At 44.3% G+C, this 14014-nt stretch overlaps 1 protein-coding gene across 1 annotated transcript in view; it reads right to left on the reverse strand.

Annotated features, from left to right (window-relative positions):
* The window catches only part of LOC146075926 (uncharacterized), a 70581-nt gene extending 58808 nt beyond the window's left edge, over nt 1-11773 (reverse strand). The window contains exon 1 of the mRNA XM_083185627.1: nt 11559-11773. The gene's annotated coding sequence lies outside the window, so the exon portion shown is untranslated. The remainder of the gene's footprint in view (nt 1-11558) is intronic.
* Nucleotides 11774-14014: the final 2241 nt, after the last annotated feature.

Consider the following 14014-nt stretch of genomic DNA (forward strand, 5'->3'; position numbering starts at 1 on the left):
GTAAGATTCTATGATGGAGCTGTCACCTAGATACCCCTTTATATACACTAACCAGCTGCACAGAGTAATATGTAAGATACTATGATGGCGCCGTCACCTAGATACCCCTTTCGTACACTAACCTGCGTCACATAGTAATATGTAAGATACTATGATGGAGCGGTCACCTAGATACCCCTTTATATACACTAACCTGCTGCACAGTGTAATATGTAAGATACTATGATGGAGCCATCACCTAGATACCCCTTTATATACACTAACCTGCTGCACAGAGCAATAAGTAAGATACTATGATGGAGCGGTCACCTAGATACCCCTTTATATACTCGATCCTGCTGTACAGAGTAATATGTAAGATACTATGATGGAGCCGTCACCTAGATACCCCTTTATATACACTAACCTGCTGCACAGAGTAATATGTAAGATACTATGATGGCGCTCTCACCTAGATACCCCTTTATGTACACTAACCTGCTGCACAGAGTAATATGTAAGATACTATGATGGAGCTGTCACCTAGATACCCCTTTATATACACTAACCTGCTGCACAGAGTAATATGTAATATACTATGATGGTGCTGTCACCTAGATACCCCTTTATATACACTAACCGGCTGCACAGAGTAATATGTAAGATACTATGATGGAGCTGTCACCTAGATACCCCTTTATATATACTAACCTGCTGCACAGAGTAATATGTAAGATACTATGACGGTGCTGTCACCTAGATACCCCTTTATATACACTAACCTGCTGCACAGAGTAATATGTGAGATACTATGATGGAGCTGTCACCTAGATACCACTTTATATACACTAACCTGCTGCCCAGAGTAATATGTAAGATACTATGACGGTGCTGTCACCTAGATACCCCTATATATACACTAACCTGCTGCACAGCGTAATATGTAAGATACTATGACGGTGCTGTCACCTAGATACCACTTTATATACACTAACCTGCTGCACAGAGTAATATGTTAGATACTATGATGGAGCTGCCACCTAGATACCCCTTTATATATACTAACCTGATGCACAGAGTAATATGTAAGATACTATGACGGAGCTGTCACCTAGATACCCCTTTATATACACTAACCTGATACACAGAGTAATATGTAAGATACTATGACGGAGCTGTCACCTAGATACCCCTTTATGTACACTAACCTGCTGCACAGAGTAATATGTAAGATACTATGACGGAGCTGTCACCTAGATACCCCTTTATATACACTAACCTGCTGCACAGAGTAATATGTAAGATACTATGATGGAGCTGCCACCTAGATACCCCTTTATATACACTAACCTGCTGCACAGAGTAATATGTAAGATACTATGATGGAGCTGTGACCTAGATACCCCTTTATATATACTAACCTGATGCACAGAGTAATATGTAAGATACTATGACGGAGCTGTCACCTAGATACCCCTTTATATACACTAACCTGCTGCACAGTGTAATATTTCAAAAAAGGAAAGAGGAAAGACTCTCTTCTTTTGGGGCACTCTTATTGAGAGATTAACCCCTTCACGACATTTGACGTATATATACGTCATGGCCGGGAAGTACTTCCCGACCGTTGACGTATATATACGTCATGGCTTAAAACTGTCACTGCGTCTAGAGACGCAGTGACAGAGGGACGATGTCTGCTGTCCCTGACAGCAGACATGTCCGTGCATGCCCAGGGGGGGCTGCGATGCCGCCCCCCCGTCGGCGATCGCTGTGATTGGCTGTTCAGTGTGAACAGCCATTCACAGCGTTTTCTGTGTCACCGGCGAATAACGTTCGCCGGTGACACGGGATCGGAGGTGATTGGTGCTGTAAAGTACAGCACCAATCACCGCGGGGTGTAAGGGTGACACTGGTGTCACCCCACCTCACCCCGCCCGCCCCCAAAGGCCGTGATTGGTCCGTCGGACCGACGGACCAATCACAGCCAAGGAGGGGGGTTTAAACTAACGGTGACTGCACTGCAGACGCCATTCCGGTCTGCAATAGCGTGCAGTGCGGTCACCGTGCCCAGCTGCCGCCAATACTGACCAGAACCCATCCAAATACTTACCTGATCACTGCCTAGATATTGCTTATTCTTGTGACATCTTGTGACATCCTGTGACATCTTGTGCTGCTGCGAGTTATTAGATAGTTATTAGATAGAGAGAGATAGAGAGGCCTAGTGCTATATTTTGTGCTGCTGCAGTGTGATAGAGCTATAGATAGAGAGATAGAGAGAGATAGAGAGATAGAGAGAGAGATAGTGACAGATAGTGACAGATTGTGCTATATATTTTTTATATAACTAAAAGAGATATAGAGAGATAGAGAGAGATAGAGAGGCCTAGTGCTATATTTTGTGCTGCTGCAGTGTGATAGAGCTATAGATAGAGAGATAGAGAGAGATAGAGAGAGATAGAGAGAGAGAGATAGTGACAGATTGTGCTATATATTTTTTATATAACTGAAAGAGATAGAGAGAGATAGAGAGAGATAGAGAGGCCTAGTGCTATATTTTGTGCTGCTGCAGTGTGATAGAGCTATAGATAGATAGAGAGAGATAGAGATAGAGAGAGATAGAGAGAGATAGAGAGATAGTGACAGATTGTGCTATATATTTTTTATATAACTGACTGCTGCCCCCCCTTTTGTGCTGATCAGTATAAATTAACTGATCAGCAACTTTTTGGGGGCGCAGGTTTTTTTTTATATATAGATATACCTGTCAGTGCTGCTGCTGCAGTGTCATAGAGTGATAGATAGTGAGAGATAGAGAGAGATAGTGACAGAGAGTGATAGAGAGTGCTAAATTTTGTGTCTGCTGCCCCCGCCTTTTGTGCTGATCACTATATCTGAGGTGATCAGCAACTTTTTGGGGGTACAGAGGTTTTTTTTTTTATATATATCTGTCAGTTGCTGCCAGTTGCACTGTCAGTTGCACCAAAGGTTGTGCACCTGCTGCCCCTCACTGGTAATCAGTGTCGCATCACTGATCACCTTTTTTTATTTTTTGTGAGTGCTGTGGGGTCTTTTTTAAATTTTTTCTTTACACACACTGTGATTTTGTGTGTGTCCTGTGGCCACTGTGCGCTGATCAGTGACGTACATCACTGATCAGCTTTTTCGGCACAGGGTTGATCTATTTTTTTTTTTTTGATCAAATTCCTGTTGCCTTTGAGCGCTGTTCAGTGACGGACGTTACTGACCAACATCTGTGCTCAATTTTTGGCGCAGGACCTTTTTTTTTTTTTTAACCCCTTCCATTTTTTTTTTTTTAACCCCTTCCATTTTTTTTTTTTTTAACCCCTTCCATTTTTTTTTTTTAACCCTTCAAATTTTTTTTCTGCACTACATACACACCACACACTACATACCCCCCGGGTTGAAATAAAGTTTGTACCCCCCCCTACACTATACACGTGTTGAAACATTTCACTACCAGTAACACAAAAATATAAATGGCATCCCAAATGTCATCCCAAATGTCGTCCCAGTCATCCAGGAGAATGTATTCAGTGGAGGAGGCATATGCCATGCTTGCCTCTGACTCTGACACAGCCAGTGAGGCAAGCGGGGAATTTGAAGGATTCGTCTTAAGCTCTTCTTCCTCCTCTGGTGATGAGGGACCCCCTCAAAGACGCCCCCGTAGAGCAGCTGAGACCCCCCCCCAATAATTGATCTCGTATGGACCCCACCACCAGACAATTTTGAGCCCCAGGTTCCTGAGTTTTTGGCCATCCCAGGAATCCAATTTGATTCAACAGGTCTCAGAGAAATTGACTTTTTCAAATTATTTTTCTCTGATGATTTTATAAATTTAATGGTGGACCAAACTAATTTATATGCCCAGCAGTTTATTGCTCAAAACCCCACGTCATCATTTGCTAGGTGGACCCCTGTAGATGCAGTAGAGATGATGACGTTTTGGGGTCTGGTGTTACACATGGGCATAGTAAAAAAGCCACAAATTAGGCAATATTGGAGTACAGATGTTCTGTACAGCACCCCATTTCACCGTATGGCCATGCCCCGGGCTCGTTTTGAGGCAATCCATAAATTTATACATTACACCGATAATGCACAGTGCCCACCCAGAGATGATCCCACCTTTGACAGGCTATTCAAAGTCAGGCCGGTCATTGATCATTTCAGTGCCAAATTTGCAGAGCTATACATCCCTGATAAATGTATTAGTATCGACGAGTCCCTTATACATTTTAAAGGAAGGGTTAAATTCCGCCAGTACCTTCCCAGTAAGAGGGCAAGGTATGGCATAAAAATGTATAAGCTGTGTGAAAGCACCACAGGGTACACCCACAAGTTTAGGGTATATGAAGGGAAGGATTCAAGAATTGAACCACCAGAATGCCCCCCCTCCCTCGTAGGTGTTAGTGGAAAAATTGTCTGGGATTTAATGCACCCCTTCCTGGATAAGGGTTATCACCTCTATGTGGATAACTTTTACACCAGCATCCCCCTGTTTAAGGCCCTTGGTTCAAGAGGTACAGCAGCTTGCGGTACTGTGCGCAAGAACCAAAGAGGCCTCCCAAAAACGCACATTGCCCAAGTAATGAGAAGGGGTGAAAGCAGGGGAATATGCACCGAAAATATGTTGTTGGTCAAATATAAGGACAAGAGGGATGTCCTTATACTGACAACAATTCATGGAGACAGTAACACCTCCATCCCTGTACGAGGTACCAGTACCCACACCTCAAAACCAAATTGTATCCTAGATTACAATAAGTACATGGGCGGAGTGGATCTTTCAGATCAGGTACTGAAGCCGTACAGTGCCCTGCGGAAAACAAATATCTGGTACAAGAAGCTGGCCGTGTATATCATCCAGATGGCACTGTATAACGCTTACGTGCTATTCCGTTCTACCGGCCAGAGGGGGACATTTATGCACTTTCAAGAGGAAGTCATAAAGAGCCTAATATTTGGGAATCAGCAGGCAGAGGGCCCCAGTACTTCTAGTACTGGCCCCCGTATTGTACCAGGGCAGCATTTTCCCAACGAAATCCCCTCCACTGCAAGAAAGGGCAGGACACAAAAAAGGTGCAAAGTTTGCTATAAAAAGGGAATAAGAAAGGATACTATTTTCCACTGTGAAACTTGCCCCGACAAACCCGGCCTATGTATAAAGGAGTGTTTCAAAATATACCACACATCTATGGATTATTAGGTTCATCATTTCACCGTGCTTCGGGGGTCTTGCTAATGCCACATAGCACCCACCATTCATTCCACCAGAATCTGAGCTGCAAAATCCAAAAATCACTCATTCCCTTCTGAGTCCTGCCATGCACCCAACTGGTATTTTTTGGTCACATGTGAGGCATTGCCGTACTCTGGAGAAATGGGGGCACAGATTTTGGGGTGCTTTGTCTCCTTCATTCCTTGTGAAAATGAAAAATTTTGAGCCAGAAGTACATTTTTGTGTAAAAAAATTTATTTTTTTCATTTTCACTGCCCAGTTGTACCAAAATTGATGAAACCCCTGGGGGTTTGAAATGTACACTATACCCCTAGATGAATTCCCTGAGGGGTGTAGTTTGCAAAATGGGGTCACTTGTGGGGGGGTTCCACTGTATTGGTAATGCAATACACCATTCATTCCACCAAAATCTGTGCTCCAAAATCCAAAAATCACTCCTTCCCTTCTGAGTCCTGCCATGCACCCAACTGGTATTTTTTGGTCACATGTGAGGCATTGCCGTACTCTGGAGAAATGGGGGCACAGATTTTGGGGTGCTTTGTCTCCTTCATTCCTTGTGAAAATGAAAAATTTTGAGCCAGAAGTACATTTTTGTGTAAAAAAAATGTATTTTTTTCATTTTCACTGCCCAGTTGTACCAAAATTGATGAAACCCCTGGGGGTTTGAAATGTACACTATACCCCTAGATGAATTCCCTGAGGGGTGTAGTTTGCAAAATGGGGTCACTTGTGGGGGGGTTCCACTGTATTGGTAATGCAACATAGCACCCACCATTCATTCCACCAAAATCTGTGCTCCAAAATCCAAAAATCACTTCTTCCCTTCTGAGTCCTGCCATGCACCCAACTGGTATTTTTTGGTCACATGTGAGGCATTGCCGTACTCGGGAGAAATTGGGACACAGATTTTGGGGTGCTTTGTCTCCTTCATTCCTTGTGAAAATGAAAAATTTTGAGCCAGAACTGCATGTTTGTGTAAAAAAATGTAATTTTCCATTTTCACATCCCAGTTGTACCAAAATTGGTGAAACCCCTGGGGGTTTGAAATGTACACTATACCCCTAGATGAATTCCCTGAGGGGTGTAGTTTGCAAAATGGGGTCACTTGTGGGGGGGTTCCACTGTATTGGTGCTTGGGGGGTCTTGCTAATGCGACATAGCACCCACCAAAATTCCACCAGAATCTGAGCTGCAAAATCCAAAAATCACTCCTTCCCTTCTAAGTCCTGCCATGCACCCAACTGGTATTTTTTGGTCACATGTGAGGCATTGCCGTACTCGGGAGAAATTGGGGCACAGATTTTGGGGTGCTTTGTCTCCTTCATTCCTTGTGAAAATGAAAAATTTTGAGCCAGAACTGCATGTTTGTGTAAAAAAATGTAATTTTCCATTTTCACATCCCAGTTGTACCAAAATTGGTGAAACCCCTGGGGGTTTGAAATGTACACTATACCCCTAGATAATTTCCCTGAGGGGTGTAGTTTGCAAAATGGGGTCACTTGTGGGGGGGTTCCACTGTATTGGTGCTTGGGGGGTCTTGCTAATGCGACATAGCACCCACCAAAATTCCACCAGAATCTGAGCTGCAAAATCCAAAAATCACTCCTTCCCTTCTAAGTCCTGCCATGCACCCAACTGGTATTTTTTGGTCACATGTGAGGCATTGCCGTACTCGGGAGAAATTGGGGCACAGATTTTGGGGTGCTTTGTCTCCTTCATTCCTTGTGAAAATGAAAAATTTTGAGCCAGAACTGCATGTTTGTGTAAAAAAATGTAATTTTCCATTTTCACATCCCAGTTGTACCAAAATTGGTGAAACCCCTGGGGGTTTGAAATGTACACTATACCCCTAGATGAATTCCCTGAGGGGTGTAGTTTGCAAAATGGGGTCACTTGTGGGGGGGTTCCACTGTATTGGTGCTTGGGGGGTCTTGCTAATGCGACATAGCACCCACCAAAATTCCACCAGAATCTGAGCTGCAAAATCCAAAAATCACTCCTTCCCTTCTAAGTCCTGCCATGCACCCAACTGGTATTTTTTGGTCACATGTGAGGCATTGCCGTACTCGGGAGAAATTGGGGCACAGATTTTGGGGTGCTTTGTCTCCTTCATTCCTTGTGAAAATGAAAAATTTTGAGCCAGAACTGCATGTTTGTGTAAAAAAATGTAATTTTCCATTTTCACATCCCAGTTGTACCAAAATTGGTGAAACCCCTGGGGGTTTGAAATGTACACTATACCCCTAGATGAATTTCCTGAGGGGTGTACTTTGCAAAATGGGGTGACTTGTGGGGGGGTTCCACTGTATTGGTGCTTTGGGAGTCTTGCTAATGCATCATAGTACCCACCATTCATTCCACCAAAATCTTTGCTGCAAAATCCAAAAATCACTCCTTCCCTTCTGAGTCCTGCCATGCACCCAACTGGTATTTTTTGGTCACATGTGAGGCATTGCCGTACTCGGGAGAAATTGGGGCACAGATTTTGGGGTGCTTTGTCTCCTTCATTCCTTGTGAAAATGAAAAATTTTGAGCCAGAACTGCATGTTTGTGTAAAAAAATGTAATTTTTCATTTTCACATCCCAGTTGTACCAAAATTGGTGAAACCCCTGGGGGTTTGAAATGTACACTATACCCCTAGATGAATTCCCTGAGGGGTGTACTTTGCAAAATGGGGTGACTTGTGGGGGAGGTTCCTAACTTTTAGCACTTATGGTGCCTAGAAACCTACATGGTGCCTAAAAATAATCTCATAAAAAGGAGGCTCCAAAATCAAGTAGGTGCTCCTTCTATTATGAAGCCTGTGGTTTGGTCAACGTGCACACTAGGGCCACATATAGGATATTTTTGAAAACAAAAGAATTGGGGGAATCAATTTTTAGTCACATTTCTCTAGTAAAATCTACTGTATTTGTTAGAAAAATGTATTAAAATTGAAACTCTGCAAAAAAAAAGAAATTTTGAAATTTCACCTACACTTTGTTTTAATTCCTGTGAAACACCTAAAGGGTTAACAAACTTCCAAAATGCTGTTTTGAATACTGTGAGGGGTGCAGTTTTTGAAATGGCATAATTTATGGGGGTGTCTCACATACAAGTCCCTCAAAGTCACATCAGAACTGAACTGGTCCCTAAAAAAATCAGTGTTTGAAATTTTCTTGAAAATTTGAGAATTTGCTAGTCATATTTGAAGCCTCCTAGTGTCCAAAAAAATGAAAAGGGGGTTGAAATAATGATGGCAACATAAAGTAGACATATGGTCTATGTTAGTTATTAACTATTTTGAGTGGTATGATTATTTGTCTCACAAGCAGAAAATTTAACATTTTGCATATTGCTAAATTTTCCATTTTTTCACGATATTTTGGTATTTTTCACAAAAAAACACAGACTGTATCGACCAAAATTTACCACTAACTTGAAGTACAATGTGTCACGAGAAAACAATCTCAAAATCACTGGGATAAGTAAAAGCAAAAAAAAGTTATCCCCACTTAAGTGAGACATGTCAGATTTGAAAAAAAGGGCTCTGTCATGAAGGCACAAACTGGCTCTGTCATGAAGGGGTTAATAAACGTAATCTCAGTTTTGAAAGACCATTATTTATACAGAAAAGCAGAAGGAGAAACACCAAATACGAGTTCTCAGGAGACGCACCTATTGATAACATTCAAAGCTAGTATCACAAGTGAAAAGAAGAGAATAGTTGTGGGAGAGAGTTGGGTGTAATAAAAATTTACTTTTATTTATGATTCACGTTAAGATAAGTACTAGACAGACATGTATAGTTTATACACACAGAGAACACACAAAAAAACATAAAGAACTATTTATTTAAACCACCCCTGAGATCGTACATGTATGTGTATAATCTATACTGAGATTGTCTCAAATTCCCTAGCTCACCAATTGGGTCGCTGGGGAGAAAGCTCCTATAATAGATCAATGCCTTGTAAAAACCCCTGTTCAGTGTATATTCTGGTTACATCTAGTAGGAAAGTTAACAACGTTTACAATAGTGTTACACAGACTATGGAAGAAAGAGGTTGTGTCTAATGCGGCTTTTTGAAGTAAAGCCTATTTGTCAGAGGTTTTAAGTAGGTAATCTTAGGTTTTGCATATTATTTCTTAAACAGCTGTCTTCAGTTTATACGTTTCTGATACTTGGTATAACCGGATCAAGACGTGTTTTTAGATAATATCACAAGGTAATGGTTTCAGAAATAAGTATAAAAATAAATTCAATTGATTAAATTAGAGGTGCTGTAGATTGGTTTCAGCAAATACATCTAATTAAAGGATAAGTACCCCAGGTGAGAATATTTTTCAAACAAGTTTTAACATTCAATATGTATAGTATATCAGGTATATAGGTTATTACCAAAATATGCTATAAGTATCCTGCAGCAGTAAGTACCAGAATAAGTGAGTGGTAGGGTACAGGTATTCAAAGTAGGTTTTGAGTAGGGGAGATAGGGAAAGAGGGGGGCTGGGTTTTAGGGGTAAAGTAATAGTCTCCCTGTAATGCCTCGCTCAGAGATATTTAGACCGAATTCATATACCTATGGCAAAGGTGGGTAATTCTGTTTGTTTAAGGGGAGTCAAACCCAGGGCGAATATATATATATATGCAGTAGGTGAATTTGTTTTTTATAAATTGTGGATCTGAGTCTAGGAATTTTTTTAAACCGTGCCAAGGTTTTTGTCTGATTTGGCCCTTGTGGTCAACCCAGCTTTTTGTGTTTGTCCCCCCATGCAGCGTGCCTCACACCTCCCCCCATGCAGCATGCCTCACACCTCCCCACATGGCAGTGTATTAATTGCAAAAAACACCAGTAGCTTCTGTGTTCATAGAATGTTTTAAACATTTGTATCCAGCTGATAATGTAAGTAAAGTATCATTTATTGTAGAAGAGCAGTTACAAGGGCCAAATCAGACAAAAACCTTGGCGCGGTTTAAAAAAATTCCTAGACTCAGATCCACAATTTATAAAACAAATTCACCTACTGCATATATATATATATATATATATATATATATATATATATATATATATATATATATATATATATATATATATATACACACACACACACACAAGAAAATGGAGAGGAAGCGCACACATGAGCAAAGTATTAAAACGTGTTTACTAAGAAGTATAGGCTCACATACATAGAGGTAAACAGCAAACAGCTTGCCAATCACTTTATCCACCACTGTATACCGCTATCGGGAAGGACCGGGACCAGTCTTAATCAATGTCGGTAACTTCTGTGGGTAGGATCTTTAAGGCACAGCATTGTGAATTAGGCCACATCCAACGCGTTTCATCATCAGGGGACTTCGTCAGGGAATGTGCCTTGAAGATCCTACCCACAGAAGTTACCAACATTGATAAAGACTGGTCCCGGTCCTTCCCGATAGCGGTATACGGTGGTACGTTTTTGTTTTTGTTGTCCTGCACACCATCACCCTGTTGGTCGTCCTGAGGAAGGGAATTACTCCCCAAAACTGTTGACACCTATGACCTGTCTTTTGCACCTGTTTTGCTTTTTATGATTTAAATACAAATCATTTTTACACCAAATCCGGAGAGTGCCGCCTCGTGATTCCACTGCGGTGGATCCAAAACCATCTCTCTCTCTCTCTCTCTCTCTATATATATATCTATATATATACATATACACACACACACACACACAAGTCTGCCAGTGACGCATGACCAGTAAGAGGAGAAAACAAACAGATGGAATACATTGCGCTGGTGAATTGGGAATAGTAATCATTTTCCGGAGTCCCTATCACGCCTCTCACAGGACACATAGGAAATAGGTAAAATAAGGGAACTTTATCAAATCATGCAAATAATTATAAACAATCCAAAATAATGAACCAAACATATATAAAAGTACATGAATAATGCAGTTACACATCTGTAACCAGTGACGGAGAGCCGGCCACCTTTATGACTATATAGGGAGCCCCAGATGGCAATCGCAGGGTTAATAGGCTGCTATCCCAGCTCTAAGTTCTGTGATGTAATTAATACATTGCCATTTGCACTGAGAAGTTATGAAGCAAAGTCAGCCTGGTGTAAGTGTCGTGTTTGGCTCTGGTCTGGCAGGGTAGGGGTAACTGGTTGTTGTAGCAGCAGTAGTTGGTCAGGTCAGTGAGCTTATTACAGCAAGCAGCAGTCAGACGTGTTGTTATTGCAGCTGGGATGGATTAGACATGGAAGCGAGAGCACTGTAATGTATATCAGTCATTTACATGGTGCAAGGTATTGCCTGAGGCTGTAATTACATGCTCACCTGTCCCACTACGGGAGGAATGCAAATAGCTGTGCCCTCCTTGTGCCACGCTCAGGCTGGGCAGGAATATGTGGCAGAGTCTGGCTCCCCGTGGATGTCCGTGCTGTGCAGCTGCCGAGCTGGTTGGGGGAGGTGGGAGGCAGAGGATCCTCTTCAGTCAGTGTGCTACAAGACCCAGAGCACTGGAAGCAGGAAGACAGGTGGGAGTGGGGGGTGGGGTGGTGGAAGTTTTGTCTGCTGTATGGGAGGAAGGGATGAGTTTCCACTCTTAAGCTGTGTACACACGGTGCAATTTGGTCGCTGAGCAATATTGGCTTAAAATCGCTCAGCAGTATATTACTCAGTGTTCCGTTTTCATCCTCGTCCAGCGATTTTGGCTGAAAATTGCAGTCTCATTCTGTCTCTACCTCATTTTGACTAGAAATTGCGGTACTCTTTACTTAGAACGGCGCCCGCGATTGTCATCGGGGTCATCAGGGGTAAAAAATCGCGGGCATTGCGGCCATCGCATGCACTAAAATAACGGGTGCGACGCGATGCCCGCGATTTCCCATAGGGAACAATGTTAAAAGTCTCAATGGACGCGATTTTACTGTTCAATGCCTCAATGCGCGCGATTTTTCCAATGCTCACAGGTATCGGCGTCCGCTCGCCACGCTTTGGGCTCGGTGGCTCGCTCCGCCCGCCACGCTTTGGGCTCGGTGGCTCGCTGCGCTCGCCACACTATTCTATTCTCAACTCCATGCCGACGTGGATAGTGGGGGTATGAAAAGGTCGGAGGACGCGTACCGCCGCCGCTCGCCACGCTTCGGGTGGCATTAACAATTGTGCGGGCCATTTCAGACTTCAGGGGGACTATTTGGGCTCTGTGGCCCATTTAACATTGTTTCCTATGTAAAAATCGCGAGCATTGAGGCATTGAACACTAAAATCGCGTCCATTGAGACTTTTAACATTGATCCCTATGGGAAATCGCGGGCATCGCGTCGCACCCGTTTTTAGTGCATGCGATGGTCGCCGTGCTAAGTAAAGAGTACCGAAATTGCTAGTCGCTGGTGCACAGGTGTAGTCAGGTACTGCACAGATGTAGTCAGGTGCTGCACAGGTGTAGTCAGGTGCTGCACAGGTGTAGTCAGGTGCTGCACAGGTGTAGTCAGGTGCTGCACAGGTGTAGTCAGGTGCTGCACAGTGCATTTTGCACCAGCGACCAGCCATTTTTAGCCATAATCGGAGGAGCATGCTCCTGTGACCATGAAGGGCTGGCAGCGGTAGCGCAATCCTGGCGATTTATCTCCCACAGCACATGAAATCACTGGCATTATGGCCGCTCAGCCCCGTGTGTACACAGCTTAAGAAAACCGGAGACTTCCTCAAGACCTGCTGCAAGGAGGGTTAGAGGTGCTGGGGTGCAATTAACACACTGTCATGGGGGGGGGGAGATGCGAGGCATGCTGCATGGGGGGAGGTGCTGGGGTGTTATTAACACACTGTCATGGGGGAGGTGTGAGCAGGCTCGGACTGGCCTGGCGGGGAGCCGGGGAAATCCCCGGTGGGCCCTACCGATTCATAGCCACGCCCCTTTTTTCATGTGGGCGTGGCATGTGCCCCTGTCGTCAGCTACTATATCTGCTGTATTATTACCTGGCTGCAGGCTGCGAGTGGCATGGGCGGACTTAGGGGGGGAGGCACCCAGGCACATGCCCCCCCTGTCGTTAAGGGGAGGGGTAAAGCAGGGGGTCATGCGATGTAGCGTAGCAGCGGGCAGCCGCGACGCCAGGTCTTCAAGCCGTGCGTACAACTTTTTCCCGCGGCATGTTGGTGACGTCATGAAGCCGACCCGTTTGCGCTTCTGATGCTCTGATGCAGGGTGGAAGAGCCGGCGGGTGCAGTACGCGCGGGGATCGAGGCAGGTAGCTGCTGCGCAGGAAGGAGGAGAGAGACAGGAGCTGCAGCAGCAGGGGTGCGATGTGACATGGTAACTGAGGTCAGTAAATTCCCTTTCAACCAGTGCACCTGTCAGCCCATTTACCTCTCTCTCTCCCAGCACCTCTAAGCCTTCCCTGTCACCCTGCTCCCCCTCATGCCCTGTGTGCCCCAGCATCTCCCTAACCTTCCCCGTTACCCTGCTGCCCCTCATGCCCTCTGTGTGCCCCAGCATCTCCCTAACCTTCCCCGTTACCCTGCTGCCCCTCATGCCCTCTGTGTGCCCCAGCATCTACCTAGCCTTTCCCGTCACCCTGCTCCCCCTCATGCCCTCTGTGTGCCCCAGCATCTACCTAGCCTTCCCCGTCACCCTGCTCCCCCCTCATGCCCTCTGTGTGCCCCAGCATCTCCCTAACCTTCCCCGTTACCCTGCTCCCCCTCATGCCCTCTGTGTGCCCCAGCATCTACCTAGCCTTCCCCGTCACCCTGCTCCCCCTCATGCCCTCTGTGTGCCCCAGCATCTACCTAGCCTT

The sequence above is a fragment of the Crinia signifera genome, chromosome 4 (assembly GCF_055691185.1).
Source record: "Crinia signifera chromosome 4, ASM5569118v1, whole genome shotgun sequence".
Lineage (NCBI taxonomy): Eukaryota > Metazoa > Chordata > Amphibia > Anura > Myobatrachidae > Crinia > Crinia signifera.